Source organism: Mauremys mutica, chromosome 14 (genome assembly GCF_020497125.1).
Source record: "Mauremys mutica isolate MM-2020 ecotype Southern chromosome 14, ASM2049712v1, whole genome shotgun sequence".
NCBI lineage: Eukaryota > Metazoa > Chordata > Testudines > Geoemydidae > Mauremys > Mauremys mutica.
In genome coordinates, this window is record NC_059085.1 from 4,740,230 (window position 1) to 4,758,605 (window position 18,376).

The 18,376-nt window shown below is 59.8% G+C and overlaps 1 protein-coding gene across 2 annotated transcripts in view; it reads right to left on the reverse strand.

Moving 5' to 3' along the window:
• Positions 1 to 18,376, reverse strand: part of RIPOR1 (RHO family interacting cell polarization regulator 1) — a 110,824-nt gene that overhangs the window by 75,138 nt on the left and 17,310 nt on the right. The window contains exon 1 of one of the 2 annotated variants that reach the window (XM_044986725.1): positions 9,724 to 9,820. The exons of the other annotated variant lie outside the window; for it this stretch is intronic. The gene's annotated coding sequence lies outside the window, so the exon portion shown is untranslated. Of the gene's footprint in view, positions 1 to 9,723; positions 9,821 to 18,376 lie in introns of those variants that run through there. 2 annotated transcript variants of the gene reach the window in all.

Below are 18,376 nucleotides of genomic sequence, written 5' to 3' on the forward strand. Positions count from 1 at the left end.
CAGCCTCCCAGGTCTGGGAAACCTTCGGAGGTTTGTGATTTTCACCCCGATTCAGGACAACCCTCCCCTAAAAAACCTCAACATCTTCTGCAGACCTGGGAGCCCACTTGCCACCAGCACTAAGCTTGGACAGTGTGGAGGCAGTTCCCCACCCGCCACTCCCCTGGGGAGGCAACCCCCCACTCCAGCCCCTCTCCATGCCCAGGGAGCTCACCACACAGGGGCATGCACTTTCGCTAGGTAAACATTAACTCTGCAAAGGCCCCTGCTCCAAGATCCCTGGAGCCCTCTCCACTCAAGATCCCCACACCAAATGAAGGGAGGTTTGGTTCGGTTCGCCTGCCAGCATCTCCACAGCAAATCCTTGGCGTGCTCACTCGAGGGGAGCATTTCCCATTTAGCTTGAGGGCTCGCACCCGATGGCACTAAGGGGTTGACGCTGACAGGCCAGAACACGACATGCTGTGTCCATGCCAGGATCTAAGCCCTGCGTGGCGCTGCCCAGCAGACCCTGCTGTGGGGCAGAGAGAGTCACAGATCCTGTTAGGAAGCGAACACAATGAAATTCAATGCACCCCTCTTCCTCAGAGCCGCACCATGTGCCCCCTACTGGTGCAGAGACACAGGGCCCACACCTTCGTAACGGGACTTTGTCTGGCTTTAGGAGGGTGCCTAGACGTGAGCAGAGGTGCGGCTGCTCCGCCAGCCCTGAATCTGGCCCCTAATGAGGCCCTAGCCCAGGGGCTGCGCCTGCAGGATCTCCGCTGCCACTTAAGAGCAAGGGTCACCCGCAGCCCAACTTCGTGCGGCGAAGTGAGCGCAGCAGAGGCAGAGCCCTCGACCCAAGCGCCACCCGCGTCTTCCTGGAGAGGCTCAGTGACTGCCCGTCAGTCACAGCACACGAAAGCTGCCAGCCATCAGCTGAGTCTGCTCTGCCAGGAGAGAAGGCAAAGGCCGCGCGTGGCCCCCAGGCCACCCCTCAGACAGCCACTGATGGCTGTACGTGGCCACACCAAGCCTGTCTCTGGGGCGCCCCGTCCCGGCAGGGTGGCCAAGGCTAGAACCATTGTGCTCATTCCTTCCGCTCTCTTTGGAGAGACGCATGCGGCCCTGGCTCAGGGCCTCTCCCTCCACGTCACCCCTTGGAAGAGCCGCGCTCCCAGCCAGCAGCTGCAGCAGAACAGCAAGTGCAGGCGGCCAGGCCAGGCCGCAGAGCTCCTGGCCCAGGCCTCTGCCACGCTGCCCCCAGGCCAGCCCGGGGCGGAGGGGCCAGGCAAGGTCCACAAGCTGCCCTTCAGGGAGAGCTGGGAGGGCAGCGACCACACGGGGGGGCCTCCAGCTCCCAGAGCCCCTGGGAGTCCTGCACTAAGCCTCCCCCCCCATCCCACACCGACCTACCCCCGACAAGGAGCAAGTACTGAATGAGTCTCCCCCCTCGCCCCCCCCAGCTCTGCTCCTCCCCTCCCCCTGCTCACAGCTGCTTTTCATTTACATGGCGACTCAGCAAGGCTAAGACTCATCCCTGGTCAGCCTGCCAAAGGCACCGCTGTCCCCACGCGGCCTGTAGTGCCTCTCCTGCAGGCAGCTCTGCCAGCTTCACAGCAGAGCCAGGAGAGCGAATCCCGCTCGGCAGGTCCGCGCTCAGCCTGGTTCAAACCCTCTGGTGCGGTTTCAATGCAGGTTGGCAGCTCGCGCCTGCAGCAGGAGCACAGAAAAGGGCCAAGAGAGCGTTTTGCTGCCACAGAGCAGCTTTCCCTGCCTGGGAACTCAGCACGGAGGGACCCTACCCCCAGCTCCGCTGCTGGGGCCTCTGCTGAGCCCTTCACCAGGGCAAAGGGCAGGATGGGCCCTGCGCTCATCACCTGCAAGGGGCACGCAGGGCTGCCAGCACGCACAGGGCCGTGCGGACAAAGCAACAGGCAGGATCCCGCCCTACGGAGCTGAACCTGGACAGACAACAGTGCAAACAATAGGAGACCTGGGTAGGAAAAGGAGCTGGAGGGCAGGACAGACTCAGCAACTGCTAGTTCATTCCACATGGCCCAACAGCCACCGGCGGGCCTGGCCCTGGTCACTATCCAAGGGGGTGAGATTCCAGGCTGTAACCGTCAGCCGTCCAGAACGACTCCGATCTCAGCGAAGCCTGGGCACGTTCCCAGCAGAGCCCCAGCACCACCAGCTGCCACTGCCGCACCCTCAGCCTGGGGCCGTGGGCAGCTGAGCTGTCCCCAGCATTCAGCCCCAGCACCACCCTGCTCCATGCTCTGCGGGTCCATCAGGGACCGGGGCTGGCTGCCCCGTGAGTCTGGGCGAACTGCAGACGACGCGTCACTGGCAGAGGTTTCTAACCCACGCCCGCCGCCTCCACTTGCCGGTGCTTCCTGACAGTCCCAAGGAGAGACTCAGACGCTGCCCCGCACACTTGTAAGAAAGACAACGCCCACGCACTACTCAATTCACATTACTGGCCTGAAACCACCAAAGCAGTGTAAACCCAGCCTTGCTCATCGGGCCCCAGTGTGCCAGGTAGTTGTATGCATCACTCGGGCTGCAACACCTAGGGGAGAGCCCTGGTTTTCATGGGCTAAATCCAGCCATCAGTGAGAGTGATGGTGCAAGGGCTGGGCCAGCAGAACTCGAGCCAGCAGACCCTAGGTTTGCTAACCTAGGGCTCCAGCATCCACACTGCAATGTGCGTCCGAGTCCAGCCCCCATCTCCCAGAGGTCCTAGCGCCGCCCGGGTCCTTTGCTCACGGTGCAGTGTGGGGAAACGCGACTGTCCAGGGGTCACAGAGAGTTGGCCCGTGGGATTTTGGGAGACTATTGGCAGATTCCCAGCGCACGAGTCCAGCGGGGCTGTGTCCACACTGCAGAGCAACAGGGCTTGAACTCTGGGTCCCAGCTTGCCAGAGGCTCCGACCCTCCACCCTGTGGGGCGCTAGGGCCCTGGGTCAGCACGACGACGTGTGTAGACAGAGCTGGAGTTCAAACCTGGCCTTACCCTTCAGTGCAGAGACACCTAGGGCCCAGCCACACTAGGAAACTGGCCTGGGGCTGATCAGGATGGTTGCCAACAGGCCCTTCCAAGGTGCTGTTAAAAACCATTCAACTACCTGGTGTGGGCAGGACAAACCCATGCTCGGCACTGGTCCCAGAGCCGGGCCCGTCTCGGCAAGTCCCCGGCCCACATTCTGCCCCACCCCAGCCCTTTGCAACACCGCTTCAGGGGGCTGCTGCCAACAACCACCGACAGCAACGCGCCAGGTTCTAGCAGAGGCAGGGCCTAGGAGAGAGGGTGAGACAAGCCCAGCAGACCCAGGTTCCCAGCCACCTCGCTCCATAAGCCCAGAAACAACTCCCAGGCTGAGCTCTGCTCCTCTGGCCCGCCAGGCCCTGGGGCAAATCCACGTGCAGCAGCTTCCAAGCCTGCACCAAGGGGGCAGAACCACCGAAGCCAGAGCTCTGGCCTCAGTCACGCACTGCGAGACAGTCAGACACTGGACTTCCACCCTCGCCTGGCAGGGACGAGCCCCAGGGCGGCCCGGCCTCCGCTCCCACTTCTCCTTTCTGTGTTTACAACTCAATAGGGAACAGGCCTGTTAGCACCCAAGGCAGCTTAGAGCAGCCCCAGACTTTTACAGCTGCCAAAGAACACACCCAGCGAACAGAACACACCCAGGTGACTGCTCGGCAAGGGGAATCCGGGGTAGGCAGGGGCTGAACTGGACGGAGCCAGAAGACTGAAAACACAGGAAGGTTGGATTCAGGCTACAGAGCGGGCTGTGTACTGTGGTAGCGCCCAGGAGCCCAGTCATAGAATCATAGAATCTCAGGGTTGGAAGGGACCTCAGGAGGTATCTAGTCCAACCCCCTGCTCAAAGCAGGACCAAACCCAACTAAATCATCCCAGCCAGGGCTTTGTCAAGCCTGACCTTAAAAACCTCTAAGGAAGGAGATTCCACCACCTCCCTAGGGAACCCATTCCAGTGCTTCACCACCCGACTAGTGAAAAAGTTTTTCCTAATGTCCAACCTAAACCTCCCCCTCTGCAACTTGAGACCATTACTCCTTGTTCTGTCATCTTCTACCACTGAGAACAGTCTAGATCCATCCTCTTTGGAACCCCCTTTCAGGTAGTTGAAAGCAGCTATCAAATCCCCCCTCACTCTTCTCTTCTGCAGACTAAATCTCAGTTCCCTCAGCCTCTCCTCATAAGTCATGTGCTCCAGCCCCCTAATCATTTTTGTTACCCTCCGCTGGACTCTCTCCAATTTATCCACATCCTTCTTGTAGTGTGGGGCCCAAAACTGGACACAGTACTCCAGATGAGGCCTCACCAGTGCTGAATAGAGGGGAATGATCACATCCCTCAATCTGCTGGAAATGCCCCTACTTATACAACCCAAAATGCCATTAGCCTTCTTGGCAACAAGGGCACACTGTTGACTCATATTCAGCTTCTCGTCCACCATAACCCCTAGGTCCTTTTCTGCAGAACTGCTGCCCAGCCATTCGGTCCCTAGTCTATAGCAGTGCATGGGATTCTTCCCTCCTAAGTGCAGGACTCTGCACTTGTCCTTGTTGAACCTCATCAGATTTCTTTTGGCCCAATCCTCTAATTTGTCTAGGTCCCTCTGTATCCTATCCCTACCCTCCAGCGTATCAACCACTCCTCCCAGTTTAGTGTCATCTGCAAACTTGCTAAGGGTGCAGTCCACACCATCCTCCAGATCGTTAATGAAGATATTGAACAAAACCGGCCCCAGCACCGACCCTTGGGGCACTCCACTTGATACCGGCTGCCAACTAGACATGGAACCATTGATCACTACCCGTTGAGCCCGACCATCTAGCCAGTTTTCTATCCACCTTACCGTCCATTCATCCAGCCCATACTTCTTTAACTTGCTGGCAAGAATACTGTGGGAGACTGTATCAAAAGCTTTGCTAAAGTCCAGAAATAGCACATCCACTGCTTTCCCCTCATCCACAGAGCCGGTTATCTCATCATAGAAGGCAATTAGGTTAGTCAGGCATGACTTGCCCTTGGTGAATCCATGCTGACTGTTCCTGATCACTTTCCCCTCCTTTAAGTGGTTCAGAATTGATTCCTTGAGGACCTGTTCCATGATTTTTCCAGGGACTGAGGTAAGTCCCGGACCCCATTGTGGTAGGCCAGGGGTGGGCAAACTACAGCCCACGGGCCATGTCCGGCCCATCAGACCTTTTAATCCGGCCCTTGAGCTCCAGCCGGGGAGTGGGGTCGGGGGCTTGCCGTGGCTCCATGCGGCTCCTGGAAGCAGAGGCATGTCCCCCCTCTGGCTCCTCACGCTGCCCCTGCCCCAAGCGCCGGCTCTGCAGCTCCCATTTGCCCAGGAACTGCAGCCAATGGGAGCTGCAGGGGCAGCGCCTGCAGACAGGGCAGCGTGCAGAGCCGCCTGGCCAGCGCCGCACCTCCACTGCTTCCGGAAACTGCTTGAGGTAAGCGCCGCCCGGAGCCTTCACCCCTCACCGCCTTCTGCGCCCCAAACCCCTGCCCCAGCTCTGGTCCCCCTCCCACTCTCAGTCCCAGCCCAGAGCCTGTACCCCCTCCCACACCCCCACCCTCTGTCGCAGCCTGGAGCACCCTCCCAAACGCCAAACTCCTCTGCTCCAGCCCCAGGCTGCAGCCCCCTCCTGCACCCCAAACCCCTCAGCCCTGACCCCACCCCAGAGCCCTCACCCCCTCCTGCATCCCAACCCTGTACCCCAGCCCTGAGCCCTCACCCACTCCCCAATTCCGTGAGCGTTCATGGCCCGCCATACTATTTCCATACCCAAATGTTTGCCCACCCGTGCCAGGTGCTGCATAGACCCAGAACAAAGCTGTCCCTGCCCCCACTGTGAGAGATGGGCCATTTGGGGGGCGGAAGGAGTGCAGTGGTACCCTGGGGGTTATTCACTCTGCCCTTTCTCCAGCCGTCTTCCTCCTCTCCCATCACAGAAAGCACGTCTCAGGCCGTGAGGGCCAGGAATTCGGGCATTTTCCAGCCAGCGCTGCAGCTGTCCGCATGCAAGTCCCCCAGGGCAGCCGAGCTCTCCGTATCAGACCCACTCCCCTCCCAGCACAGGAGGAAATGCCTCACCTGAACCCGAAGCAATCACTCCAAAAGTATTCATGACTAACAAGATTCCTGCAGCCCTAAGGCACTGCCAGACACCGAGCTGGGGAGCAGAGTTCATCAGCGAGAGGGTGACCAGTGGACTGCGTGGCCCAGGGCGAGTCACAGCCTTTGAAGGCAAGGCCGTCTTCAGCTGCCCCTCGCTCCCCCACTCCCAAACCTATTTAACGCTGCAGCTGTGGGGGTGCCGCTGCATGCGCAGCTTGCGGGCCCATGCCTATGCTCCCCCAACAAGACAGGTAAGTGGAGCCGGGCAGCTGGCATCAGGCTGCTGCACTGGGTGGACTGAAAACAACCAGGCTTAACACTGCGAGAATCCCCTTACCTTGGCCTCACTGCTCCCAGACGCTGGCTACAGTCAGACAGCTCAGCCCACAATGGCTCCTGAGGACCATTGACAAGACAGGGCTAACCGCGCCGAACCTGAGCAACGCGGCGGTTCAGTAGGCCGTACCATCCTTTGTGGGCTAAACCCTTATCCCAGCACCCGGCCCCCAAAGCTGGACCGGCCCCATAGCAGACGCAAGGAAGCGTAGTCCTGTGAGCCCTTTACGAGAGGAGGGCAAGCACAGGATGATCCGAGTAGCCACAAACCCTCCACTCTACGTCCTGCAAGCGCTGCCATGCAGGGATCCCCTGGGGAGCTGAGCTGAGCTGTGTGCCCATCTCTCACACTGGGGGCATGCACCCCACACGTTCATCACTCCCCACTGGCAAGCAGATCCGTTTTGTACCCCGTGTGACCCATACTACTGTGCCATGGAGTAAGCACTGCTCAGCTTGCTGGGCACCAGAGCCTGTTTTCCCCAAGCCCAGGAGCGTGTGTGAAAGTGCTCTTTGCAGCAGTATTTAGAATTCAAGCAGCAAAAATGCTCTTAAGTGGATTAGGAAAATGCAAAAGGACAAACACGCAAGCAAGCTGCAGAGCGACAGGAAGCAGCTCTAATCACCTCCTGTCCCTTCTGGATGGCAGGGGCCCAAAGCAGGATCACCCAGCAGCCACAGAGACCCCAGAAGGAAGTCACGTGCCTGGGGACATGTCATGGAATGACAGTTTGTGAAAGCTCCCAATGAGGCTGGGCAGAGGGTGAACCCAGCTACCCCAGAGCATGCTGAAGCCTGGGGCTCAGGGGGCTCTGTCCTCAGGCCCCCCGGGAAGGCCCCTCTCCAGGACCAGCAGCGACAGGCACCCGATCCAGGGAGACAGGCGCGCCAGCTGCTCCACCAGAAGCCGAGTATTCCATGGGCGAAGGAGAATTCGCCCCCCCCAGCTCTGGCATGCTGCAGTTGCCTGGATGGGTTAGGTTACACTCTGTTCCACACTCTCCTCATCGCTGGGCTCCTCTGCGTGGCTGAGAGAAACATGGATCAGGCTGAGCCAAGGTCTGACAATGGCCTCCCAGCCTGGAGCTGGCGAATCAGCCTCCCAACCCGGGGGAAAAGAGAAGGGTTAGGAAGGGAGACACACACCCTGCATTGGCCTGAGACAATACCCTGCAGGGACTGTTCTTGCCCTGCCTCCCAGGGAACCGCCAGCCACACTCAACGGGCCTGAGGACATGGCCAGCTAAGCCAGCCCTCAGAGGCGGCACTGGCTTCTCCAGGAGGGCTTGGAGAAGGCCAGGCAAAGCGGTCACCTGTGACGCTTCAAAGCAAACCAGCCCCAGCAACCTGACGCCCAGCACTCCGGCCCCCCGGGAGGAGAGATTCCTGCACCCGTCAGCTCCCCACGCCTGGGCCTGCCTTGGCATGGGGCGAGATGAGCTCTCTGACTGCTGCGATTCTGGGACTGGTTACAGGGCAGGCAGCCGCTTCCAACACAGGCTGAGGAAGCAGAGTCGATGAGGCAGGCCCTAAATGGCAAATGGGTGAAAACTCTTCGGGCTTTCGAGCTTTAATAGCCAGAGCCCCTACGTTGGCGCCCTCTGCAAGTGCCCTCCCGCGGGGCAATGAGAAGTAACGCCTGCCAAGCACCTACTTGCCAGAGGACACAAAAGCAAAAGACCTTCAAAGCGATCACTGATCGGTTCAGAGGCTGCCCAGAAACACGCAGCCCGCAGCACCAAATTCCCCTCATAACTTACAAAGCTTCTATTTATACAACCAAGAGGAAGGAAGGAAAAGAGAAGCCAATGCGATATCTGTCTGGCCTGGGCAAGTGCCATCTAGTTTAAGGAAGAGTCACCCATTGGTCTCCAAACCTAGCCCCGAATGGGAGGTGAGGGCCCAGATCCTGCGCCCACCTGCACCACGATACAGCTGGAACCCTTAACTGAGGAACACACTTAAAGTGAGCTGCAAAGGAAACCCCTCCACACACACACTTTGATTCTTGTCTGGCAGGTTCTCACGTCTTGATTTTTGTCCTTATAACTATCAGAGTGTCAAGACTGGTCTTTCCTTTTTCACTGGAAAACTCCAATGTGGGCTGGGAGTTCAGGTAACTCTTTAGCAAAGGGGCTGGGACGCTGCCTGCTTAGCAAGGGGAGCTTGGGTCACAGGCTTTCAAGGAGTCGGAGTAAATATCACTTTCCATCTCACTTCACTGGGTTCTGCTTCCACCGAAACCCTGATGTCCTAAACCACCCAGCTCTCCAGTCAGCCACAGAGTCTTCCCTGATATATAGAGCTAGAGATCACGCCCCCCCCCCCTCCATTTGGAAAGCACCAAAGCTCCCGTGGAGCTCTCTGCAGTCATCAGAAAATGGGGGAAAGCAGCACAGGCCTAATTGCTTTCTCGCTGCAGGTCACCTTCCAAGAGGGTTCTCACAGTAGCTGCTTTCGGCTCTCAGGGGCCATGAAAATGCTCTTGGTAATTTAAAAACGAGGCTCCCCTCCCTTGATCTTGCCGGCACACACAGGCTCAGAGAACTGGGGGTCACAGCCCTGCTTTTCCAAAAACACCCCATCGCTGCAATACTTTTACCGTCAAACCAAACCCAGATATCTGCTGCACACTTTCCTCCCTGGCTGGCCTCTGCTGTGCCTGCCTTAGCTACCAGCACACGAGCAAACAGGCCCAGGATCAAAAGCAAGCCACGGCCTGGGGGGGGGGCGGCAAGGACCCTAAACCTTTCATCTGTAAATTACACCCTAGGAAGCTGCGGAAACTCGTCCAGCACCAGCCCCTGAAACCCACCCTGGTTATTACCCAAATAATGCAACTAGCTGGACACCGAGTCCGGCAGGCAGCGAGGAAAGCAAAGGCAGCTGCCCCCGCAGCTGGCACCTGGTCACCCCTTCCCAAGGGCGGTTACAATTACCCGGCAATGACATGGAAAATGACAATTGCCCCGTGTCCCCCGGGCCCGTGCGCCCCCTCCATGCAGGGTGCGGGGGGTCCCCCGTGCGCCCCGCTCCATGCAGGGGTGCGGGGGTCCCCCGTGCGCCCCACTCCATGCAGGGTGCGGGGGTCCCCCGTGCGCCCCGCTCCATGCAGGGTGCGGGGGCCGCGCAGCGGCCGGGAGAGCAGTGCCCAGCCAGCCCGGCCGGGCGCCCCCAGCCAGCCCGACCGCTCCCTCTCCAAGCCCGGCCCGGATCCCCCGCCCGGCCCGGCACTTACATGGCTGCAGCAGCCGCTCGCTCCGCGCCGCGCCGCGCCGCCTGCCCCCCACGCAGCGCAGCTGCGGCCAGGACCCAGCAGCGCGGCCCGCAGCCACCGCCTCCTCCAGCCCCTGGGCGGGGCCCGCGGCAGCGAGTCCCGCCCCCGGCCCGGCCCGGCCCCTCACTGCCCGGGGGATCTGATCTCCCTTCCCATCCCCTGGGCGAAACTGGGGCGCCGCGAGCACGGGGGCCTGGGACGTGGCGTGTTCTGGGGCAGGGCTCAGCCCCCGACGCCTGCACAGGATCCGTGGGGCTGCGGCGCGTCCGTGGGGCAGGGGTCACTCAGACCCTGATGTCCGTACAGGCTCCGTGTCCGGCCGCCGCGGGCAGGGCTCAGCTCCCCGCTGCCTGCACAAGACCCTTGGGGACACAGCGCCCACGGGTTCGGGTTACCATCTGCCCCATTACTGTGGTTAATGTGGCCTGGGCCCAGGGGCCCGGTGGGTTGACTTGCCCTCCCTTATCACTGCATAACACCCAGTGTGCAGAGCCTGGGGGCAGGCGCACCAGTGCTAACACCCCCCGACCCCCAGCGCAGGCCGGGCCACTGGAGGGGGGGTGCGGAACGGAGCGAGGTGGACGCCCTCGCTCTGTCTAAGGGGGATCGGGGATCTGATCTGAATACAGCTGGTGGCGCTAATGAGACCCACAGTGCAGCCAGTCCCACCCCAGCCAGGCCTGCAACCCGTGACTGGCGAGGCCAGAGCCAAGAGCGAGTTACGGGGGATAAATATACCTCCTCTCTGCTCCAGCCGCTATTCATAGAACCGGTCCGGCCTCTAAGGGTTCGCTTTGTTGTTACTCCATCTACTGCTGTCTGATTTCCAGGTTCCATCAGCCCGAGCAGCCCGAAAGGCCAGTGCCCATCGGCAGGAGGAATCGTGTGTATATTTCATTTTGATTGACAGGAGATGTCAAACTATCACGAGGACGGAGAGACCCGTGTGTGCAGCTCTACAGATCCGACCCATCAGCTCAGGGCTCTGTTCTCCGGGCCAAGTACCCGCACGCAGTGGGCAGCGCAGGCAAGAGAAGATGCCCCTGCCTTGCCAGGAAGACTGGTTGCATGGCAGAGCTAATGCAGCCCAGACAGAAGAGGTGGGCAGGGCCAGGGATGAGCAGCTGGGCACACTGGAGAGAAATCAGTGCTCCCGCGCCCCGTCCAGTGGAAGCCACGCCCTCTATGAATGGCTCCCTGTGTCAGGCCCTGGGCTTAACTTCCCTGGACAGGACACCCAGGTAGCCCTGTGTCAGTGGGTTCCAGCCCAAGGCCCGTCAGAAATTCACCCCGGCTCAGGGACGGAGAGCGGCGCCCTCTACAGACAGAGAGGAGCAGTGGAGGAGGAGTAGCGATGGACGGGGCTGCTGGTTTGTGAAGCAGAATGGAAACTGGGACTCGCTTGGGGCAAGTCTACATTACAAAATTAAATCAACGGAAGTTAGGTCGACATAGAGTGACCGCAGGCATTACTGCAGTAGTTCATATCCACACGACGCCCCAGCTGTGGGGGGTGCATGTCCTCACCAGGACTGCTTCCACCAACGGAACTGGGTAGGCACTGACAGCAGGAGCCCCCCGCCCTGGGGCTGACAGTCCGAGCTGTCACCCATGCGTGGGACTCACAGCTCTGGCTCTCAGTCCTGAGGTCACGGGGCTCCAGCTGTGAGCCCCGCGTAGGGCTGACAGCCAACAGGCGCTGTAAGTAACTCGGTGTCTGCACAGACACTGCGCTGCCTTAAGTGCACCGACCTGAGCACTACGCCTCTCACGGAGGTGGAGTCGTGAGCTCGGTGGAGTGGGTGACTTACATGGGTGGGAGCAACGTTGTCGTGTAGACACTGACAGAGTTCCCTTACACCGACCTAACTCTGTAGTGTAGACCAGGCCTCAGTCTCCCCCGCCCAGAAATCCTACCCCCGAAATGCCATCAGGTGTAAGCGCAATGAGCCACTCCCCACCCCTTCCTTCGCTGCCGACTGTCAGGAACTGAACAAACCCAAAGCCCTGGATTTGTAGCAACATCCCTACAATGGAACTCGTTGGGTCGCTGTGACTGCCGCTTGCCTGCGGTGATTTTTGCTGATCAGAACAGGAGCTAGATACAGTAACAACCAAGTGCATGTTCTGCGGCCAACACGAGGGCTCCTGAGTGGGAAGGGACAAGTACTGGGAGGGAGGCTTCAGTGCAGCGTTGCTTCCAGTACCAGCATCCAGCCTGACAGCACCTTGCATCCCTAAGCACTTTGCAAGCTGTCTGCATACATCAGCCCTGAAATGCAGCCACCTCTGGGGCAGAAAGACACTGCACCCAACACAGCAGGGGGAAAGGAAGAGGAACTTTCCCAGGGGCCCTGAGGCAAACCCCTATTGGGACTGAAAGTGCTGGGAGGTTTGTAATGGCTGTGCCAAGCAGATGTTAATCTTGCTGTTTAAAGGGTCTTTTACAGCCTCAACTCAGCGGCCTCCCTTGGGCCTGGATGGTGCTGCCCCACTGATCTCCCTCCCAGTCCTTCCTGCCTCCAGGGCTGCTGTGCTGGCTACTGCCTCCTCTCTTGCATGCAATGTAGCCGCAGTGGTTGAAGAGCTCTGTGGGGCTCGAAGCCTGTCTCTCTCTCCAACAGAAGTTAGTCCAATAAACGACACTACCTCACCTGCTGGGTCTTCTTCTCTTGGTCGCCATGCTGCGGTGCAGCGCACCGTACGGGGCCCTGGGTTAGACCCTTAGGGCTGCCGCTGGCTCCACTGCACAAGGAGAGAGGCAGCGCATGGGGCCCTGGGCCTCACAGCAGAAGGGAGATGTTGGGAAATGCGCTGGGTAGAGGATGATTAGCGCCCTGGCCCATTCTCAGGAAACGGACAAAATGATGAGAGACAGAGCCCCAGCCACCCTCCACCCACGCTCTGTGCCACGCGCTGCCCCACCAGCTCCCAGACAAGCCCATTCTCGGGTTCAAGGATTGTCCCAAAGGTGACAGGTGGCTGTGTAGGGCCCAGATCCGCAAAGACATGTAGGCACCTGACTCCCCCTGACATCAATAGAACTGTGAGGATCTGGGACGAAGCTCAGCAGCTTCCAAGCAGAAGGGCGTTACAGTCAGTCGGATTCACACTCACTCCCCGTCCGGGAAAGAACCACACTGGCCCCAGCGGGATCACAGAAGCAACCTCTGTGCCATCATGATGCTCCAAGGGGGAACCAAAAGCCAGCCAGCATCTGTGCCACCCGCAGTGCCAGCACACTGGCCAGGGTCTCTCTAATGCACTGGATACGGCTCCTTCAGAGCTAAGGACGGGGCACAGGTATTCACCTGGAGCACATTGCTGTGCCTCATTTCCAGGGCTCCCACTCCCGAAGACTGGTCCTCAGAGTGCAGTGATCACCAATCCCTCTAGCTTCCTGTCCCACACCCCCTCTCCAGACATAGCCCCCTCTCCCTGGCACAATCCCCTTGGCACTGATTCAGAGCCCGGGTGCAACCCCTGTCGGATTGTTTCCATGGGAACTCCCAGGGGCCAGTGGGACCTGCAGGCCATGGACAGAACAGGGGCTTTGCTTGCCCAGAGCCAGATCCTGCGTCCAAAGGAGAAGCTGTCAGTGCCAGGGGCACTTCTGCACGAAGTGCTGTGACGAAGTGGGACTGTTCTTAATGTTTCCTCTGAATACTGTGTGGGTGCCTCAGTTTCCCCTATGCATTTCTTAAGTCTCCAGTGTGCATAAATGGCCAACACTCTGTATCCTGGAAACAAATGGTTGGGGCCCTTCCCCCCTACAAGGGAATAGCTAAAGGTGAACAACGAGATCAGGTGACCTCCTGGCCTGGGAAAGAGACAAAGGCCAGAAAGGAGGGGCTGGAGGGGGTTTTAGGTGGGAGCTGGCTGGGGACAGGAAGTGAGGACAGAGGGGGTTGTATGGCTCTCTGGGCCCCAGAATGGACCCTGCTGAGAGATCCCGTTCTCTGTACCTACAAGCTCTGTTTTGGACTGTGTTCCTGTCATCGAATAAACCTCTGTGTTACTGGCTGGCTGAGAGTCACGTCTGACTGCGAAATGCGGGTGCAGGACCCTGTGGCTTCCCCAGGACCCCCTGGGGCGGACTCGCTGTGGGAAGCGCACGGAGGGGCAGAGGATGCTGAATGCTCCAAGGTCAGACCCAGGAGGTGAAGCCGTGTGAGCTTCCTGCCCTGCAGACAGTCTGCTCCGAGGGAGAGGAGGCTCCCCAGAGTCCTGCCTGGCTTTGCGGGGAGCAGTTCCAGAGCAGCGCCCGGGGACTCCGCGACAAGCGCCCCCGGGAGTGCTCCGGACCGAGTCATTGGGTGGCAAGCCCGTTACTCTCTGGCATAGCAGCATGGCCAAGGCCTCTCCTATGGATTTCTGGCTAGCGCCTCATTAGGAGAATGCTTGAGCTAGCAGGCACTGAAGGGGTTACACTTTGCCCCAGGAGGCAGGATTGGTTGATGCATCAGAGGCCAGGCAGGAGTCCCAGAGCCTCCCACTCCCAAGAGGGTTAACACCCACAGGGGAAAGGGCTGGTCCGGGCCGGCCGCAGGGACAATCGGCGCCTCAGGCAGAAGCCAATGTCCAAATGGCTGTGGATGAGGAAGAGCAGGTGGTTCTTGGCCCATGTGGGGAACGCCATGGCCCCTGCCCAGCGCTATAAACCTCTCCTGGCTGCCCTGGCTCCAATCATGCCTGTCCATGGGGCTTCGGGGATCGCCCCTCCCTCCCCCCGCTCCCCGCACCCAGCTGCCCCGTTACACTCCTGACCCTGGCATTCGAACACACGATGCAATAATACAGAACGTGCAGGATCAATTATTTCCTGTCACATTGGACCTTTGGGCATTGCTTATCCAGCATTTCCACTCCTAGCTCTGCCACTGCCATGTAACATTTCCACCCTGGCATTTGCCGACCCCACCCTGCCTGCTGGCCAGGGTCGGCCGGCTGCCCCCAGACTGCACATGGGAAGGGCAGGTGATAAAACAAGGACAGGAGAACTCCAGGTGGAAGGAAACAGGGCTCCCTGCTATTACTCACTGGGCCCAGGGCAGCTGCAGCCATGGCCTCATTCCCTGCCAAGGTCCCGGTCTGTGACGAACTGGGAATGTTCTTAATGTTTTCTCTGAATACCGTGTTGGTGCCTCAGTGTCCCCTCTGCAGTTCTTAAGTATCTAGGTGGTGGATCAGGGTGTGTGATTGCTACAGAGCAAAGGGTCAGTGCACCTAAATGCCTGGCACTGTCTCCTAGCAACTGATGGCCTGGGCCCCTCCTCTGCGAAGGTGCCAGCTGAAGGTGTTGGAGACAAAGGGATCAGGTGACCTCCTGGCCCGGGAAAGGAGCTGAGCAGAGAGGAGGGGCTGGAGCAGGTTTGGGAGTCTGGAGCTGGCTGGGGACGAGGAGTGAATTGCAGACGTGGGGGCAGGGCCGGCTTTAGGCCAATTCCACCTAGTCCCCCGAATTGGGCCCCGTGCCCAGTGTGAATCTCTTCCCTGGCTAGAGGCGCCTTTTTAATTTTTACTCACCTGGCGGCACTCTGGGTCTTCAGCAGCACTTCGGCGGTGGGTCCTTCACTTGCTCTGGGTCTTCAGTGGCACTTTGGCGGCAGGTCCTTCAGTGCCTCCGAAGACCTGGCGCGAGTGAAGGACCCGCCACTGAAGTGCTGCCGAAGACTCGGAGTACCGCCCGGTGAGTACAAGCCCCACGTGGTTTTTTTTACTTTTTTCTTTTTTTTTTCTTTTTTTTTTTTATCATCCCTGCTGGGGCCCCATTGAAACTGTTCGAATTGGGCCCCGCACTTCCTAAAGCCGGCCCTGCGTGGGGGTCTGGCTCACTGCCCCCAGAATGGACCCAGCGGAGGGGTCCGGTTCGCGGTACCTACAAGCTCTGTTTTAGACCATGTTCCTGTCATCGAATAAACCTCTGTGTTACTGTCTGGCTGAGTCACGTCTGACTGCGAAGTGGGGGTGCAGGACCCTGTGGCCCCCCCAGAACCCCCTGGGGCGGACTCGCTGTGGGAAGCACACGGAGGGGCAGAGGATGCTGAATGCTCCAAGGAGAGACCCAGGAGGTGAAGACATCTGAGCTTCTTGCCCTGAACAAGTCTGCTCCGAGGGAGAGGAGGCTCCCCAAAGTCCTGCCTGGCTTGGTGGGGAGCAGTTCCAGAGCATCACCCGGGGACTCCGTGACACCTGGTGGCAGCGGTGGGATGTATTGCACCCCGTGAATGGCACTTCTTGCAGTAAGTGACTGGGGAGCAGTAAAACAAAGGGGGGATAATGAGGACCAGGCGTGCTGAAGGCTCAGAGAGGGACGGTTTCAGGGGGCGGTTAACCTCTGGGAGTGTGTGACCAGCGAGAAGGACTGTTGGAGTAACGGGCTCCCCCTGAGGACGGCAGGGAGCAGTCTCAGGGGCGGAGGTGCTGGCCGCTCGACCCTGGGAGAGAGAAGGATTTTTGCAGTAGCAGGGTTCCCCTGGGGATTGCAGGAGCAGTCCCAGGGGCGGAGGAGGCTGCAGCTCGACCCTGGCAAAGAGGTGGTGACACGAGAAGGGCTGGCACACCAGGGGTTCTTCCTGGAAACCACGGGGGAGCCAAGAGCACGCAGGCCTGTGAGTCCAGAGCCGCTTGGGAATGGTGAAGTGGTGGCCTGTCACCATCTCCTTGAGAAGGACATTGTGATCCTGTGCACACAGAGAGGGTTACGCATGGGGAAGCTCGCCCAGGCCCTGTTAATCGTGCAGCTGGAGGAGGAAGACCGCTCTGAGGAGCAGATTCCTGACCCAGATGGGGCTACAAGAGGATCTGGGAGCAGCTGGAGCAGCAGCCAGGCATCCCCGAGAGTCTGGTCCCCTACCAGACGAGGGTCTTCACGATCGGGTTCCCCATCAGGGGATTGGAGACGGATGGGACTGGAGCAGAGCCCGAGAGAGCGAGAGGACCATGAGAGAGAGCAAGAGCCCGAGGAAAAGCTGCAGGAGAAGCAGCAGCAGCCTGGACTGGCGATGGTGGAGTGGAGAGACATAGGGGGGTTCCCAGGAGTCAGTGGGGAAACACGCCTGGGGTGGCGAGACCCTGGGACAGAGAGAACTGTGGTGGTGCAGCCGCAGATGCTGAGGGGCTGTGGGACCTGGGTGAAGGTCCCCGGGGTGAAGCCCCTCGCCCTGCCTATGGCCCGGATCCCTGTGCAGACCCAGGAGGGGTCAGGCTGGCTGGTCATTGGGGTTCTCCAGGATATCGGCTGGGAGGCCCAGTTGGGGGTGACTGTGTCTCTTTGGGACAGGATCCAGGCCCTGCTCCGGTAACAGCCGAGGGTTTGAATTCAAATCCAGGGAACCAATTGGCTGGGATGGAAATGGTCAGTGAAAATGCAAATGACCTGGCTGGCAGGGGGGAGGAGCTGCTGGGCTCAGGATACCTGCCTGCCTGTAACCAGCTGGGAGGGAGAGATGCTCCCCGCCCCCCTGCACACTGGAGAGGGGGCTCACGCTGGCTCTGATGCTGTGACCAGAGCAGAGAGCTCACTGCCTGCCCCCACGGGGACAGCCAGGGCAGCGCTGAGCACGGGGGGAGCTGAGACCCCAGCTGAGTGGGGGGACACCCAGGCAGGGCAGGTCGGCTGCCAGCCAGGTTTGCCTGGTCCAGATGTGCTGCTGGGAAGTGATCCCACAGCAGGGAGGGAGCTACCAGGGACAGGGCTCAGGGGGGCTGTGACCCCAGGCCCAGCCAGCGAGAGGGAGCAGGTTCCATTCCCTGCCCCAGCAGCTGAATCCCAGACCGAGCTGCAGAGGGATCCCTCCTTGGAGAAGCTGAGGGAACTTGCTGGCCCCAGCGCTGCAAACCCCCTTGGGGAAGGCTGCAGGGACAGAGTCCTGTGGGAGAAGGGATTCCTGTACCGGGAATGGGCTCCCCAAGGGGAAGTAGAACTGGGGGGAATCAGGAGGCAGCTGGTGGTGCCCCAGGAATCCACAGGGTTCTTCCCTCTCGAGCTGCTGGATGGGAGGAAAGTGAGGGGACCCCTGGACCTGGAAGGGGAGGATTGGGAGGAGAAGGGGGAAGACCCCCTGGGGAATCTCTTCCCTGAGGTGGGAGCCAATCTCCCCATCAGGTGTTCCCCGTTCAGAGTCACTGGGAAAGCAGCCCAGAACCTGGAGAGAGAGGTCAAGGACCTGCTGGCTTTAGATGTGATCCAGCCATTCAACAGCCCACGGGCCTCACCCGCGGGGCTGGTCCCTAAGGGAGACAGGATGATCTGGTTCTGTGGGAACCATCGGAAGCTTAAAGCCATCATGGTGTCCGATGCCCACCCCATGCCTAGGCCTGGGGAGATTCTAGACAAGCTGAGGGGGATGGAGAACTTGGCCCTGGCATATGATGACATGTGCATCTTTAGCCAGACCTGGGAGGAACAGGTGTCCCAGGTCAAGAGGGGGCTGGGCTGCCTCAAGGAGGTGGGGCTGATGGTAAAAGCTGGAAAGTGCAAGGTGGGGAGCGGCTGCCCAAGCCCAGAGCTGGCCAAGGCCAAGATGGGGGCTCTTAACCAAGAGAGCCCGAATCGCAGCCCAGGGTGCTGGGAGAAGACCCCATCCCAGTCTGAACCCAGGGGCATTGGGTT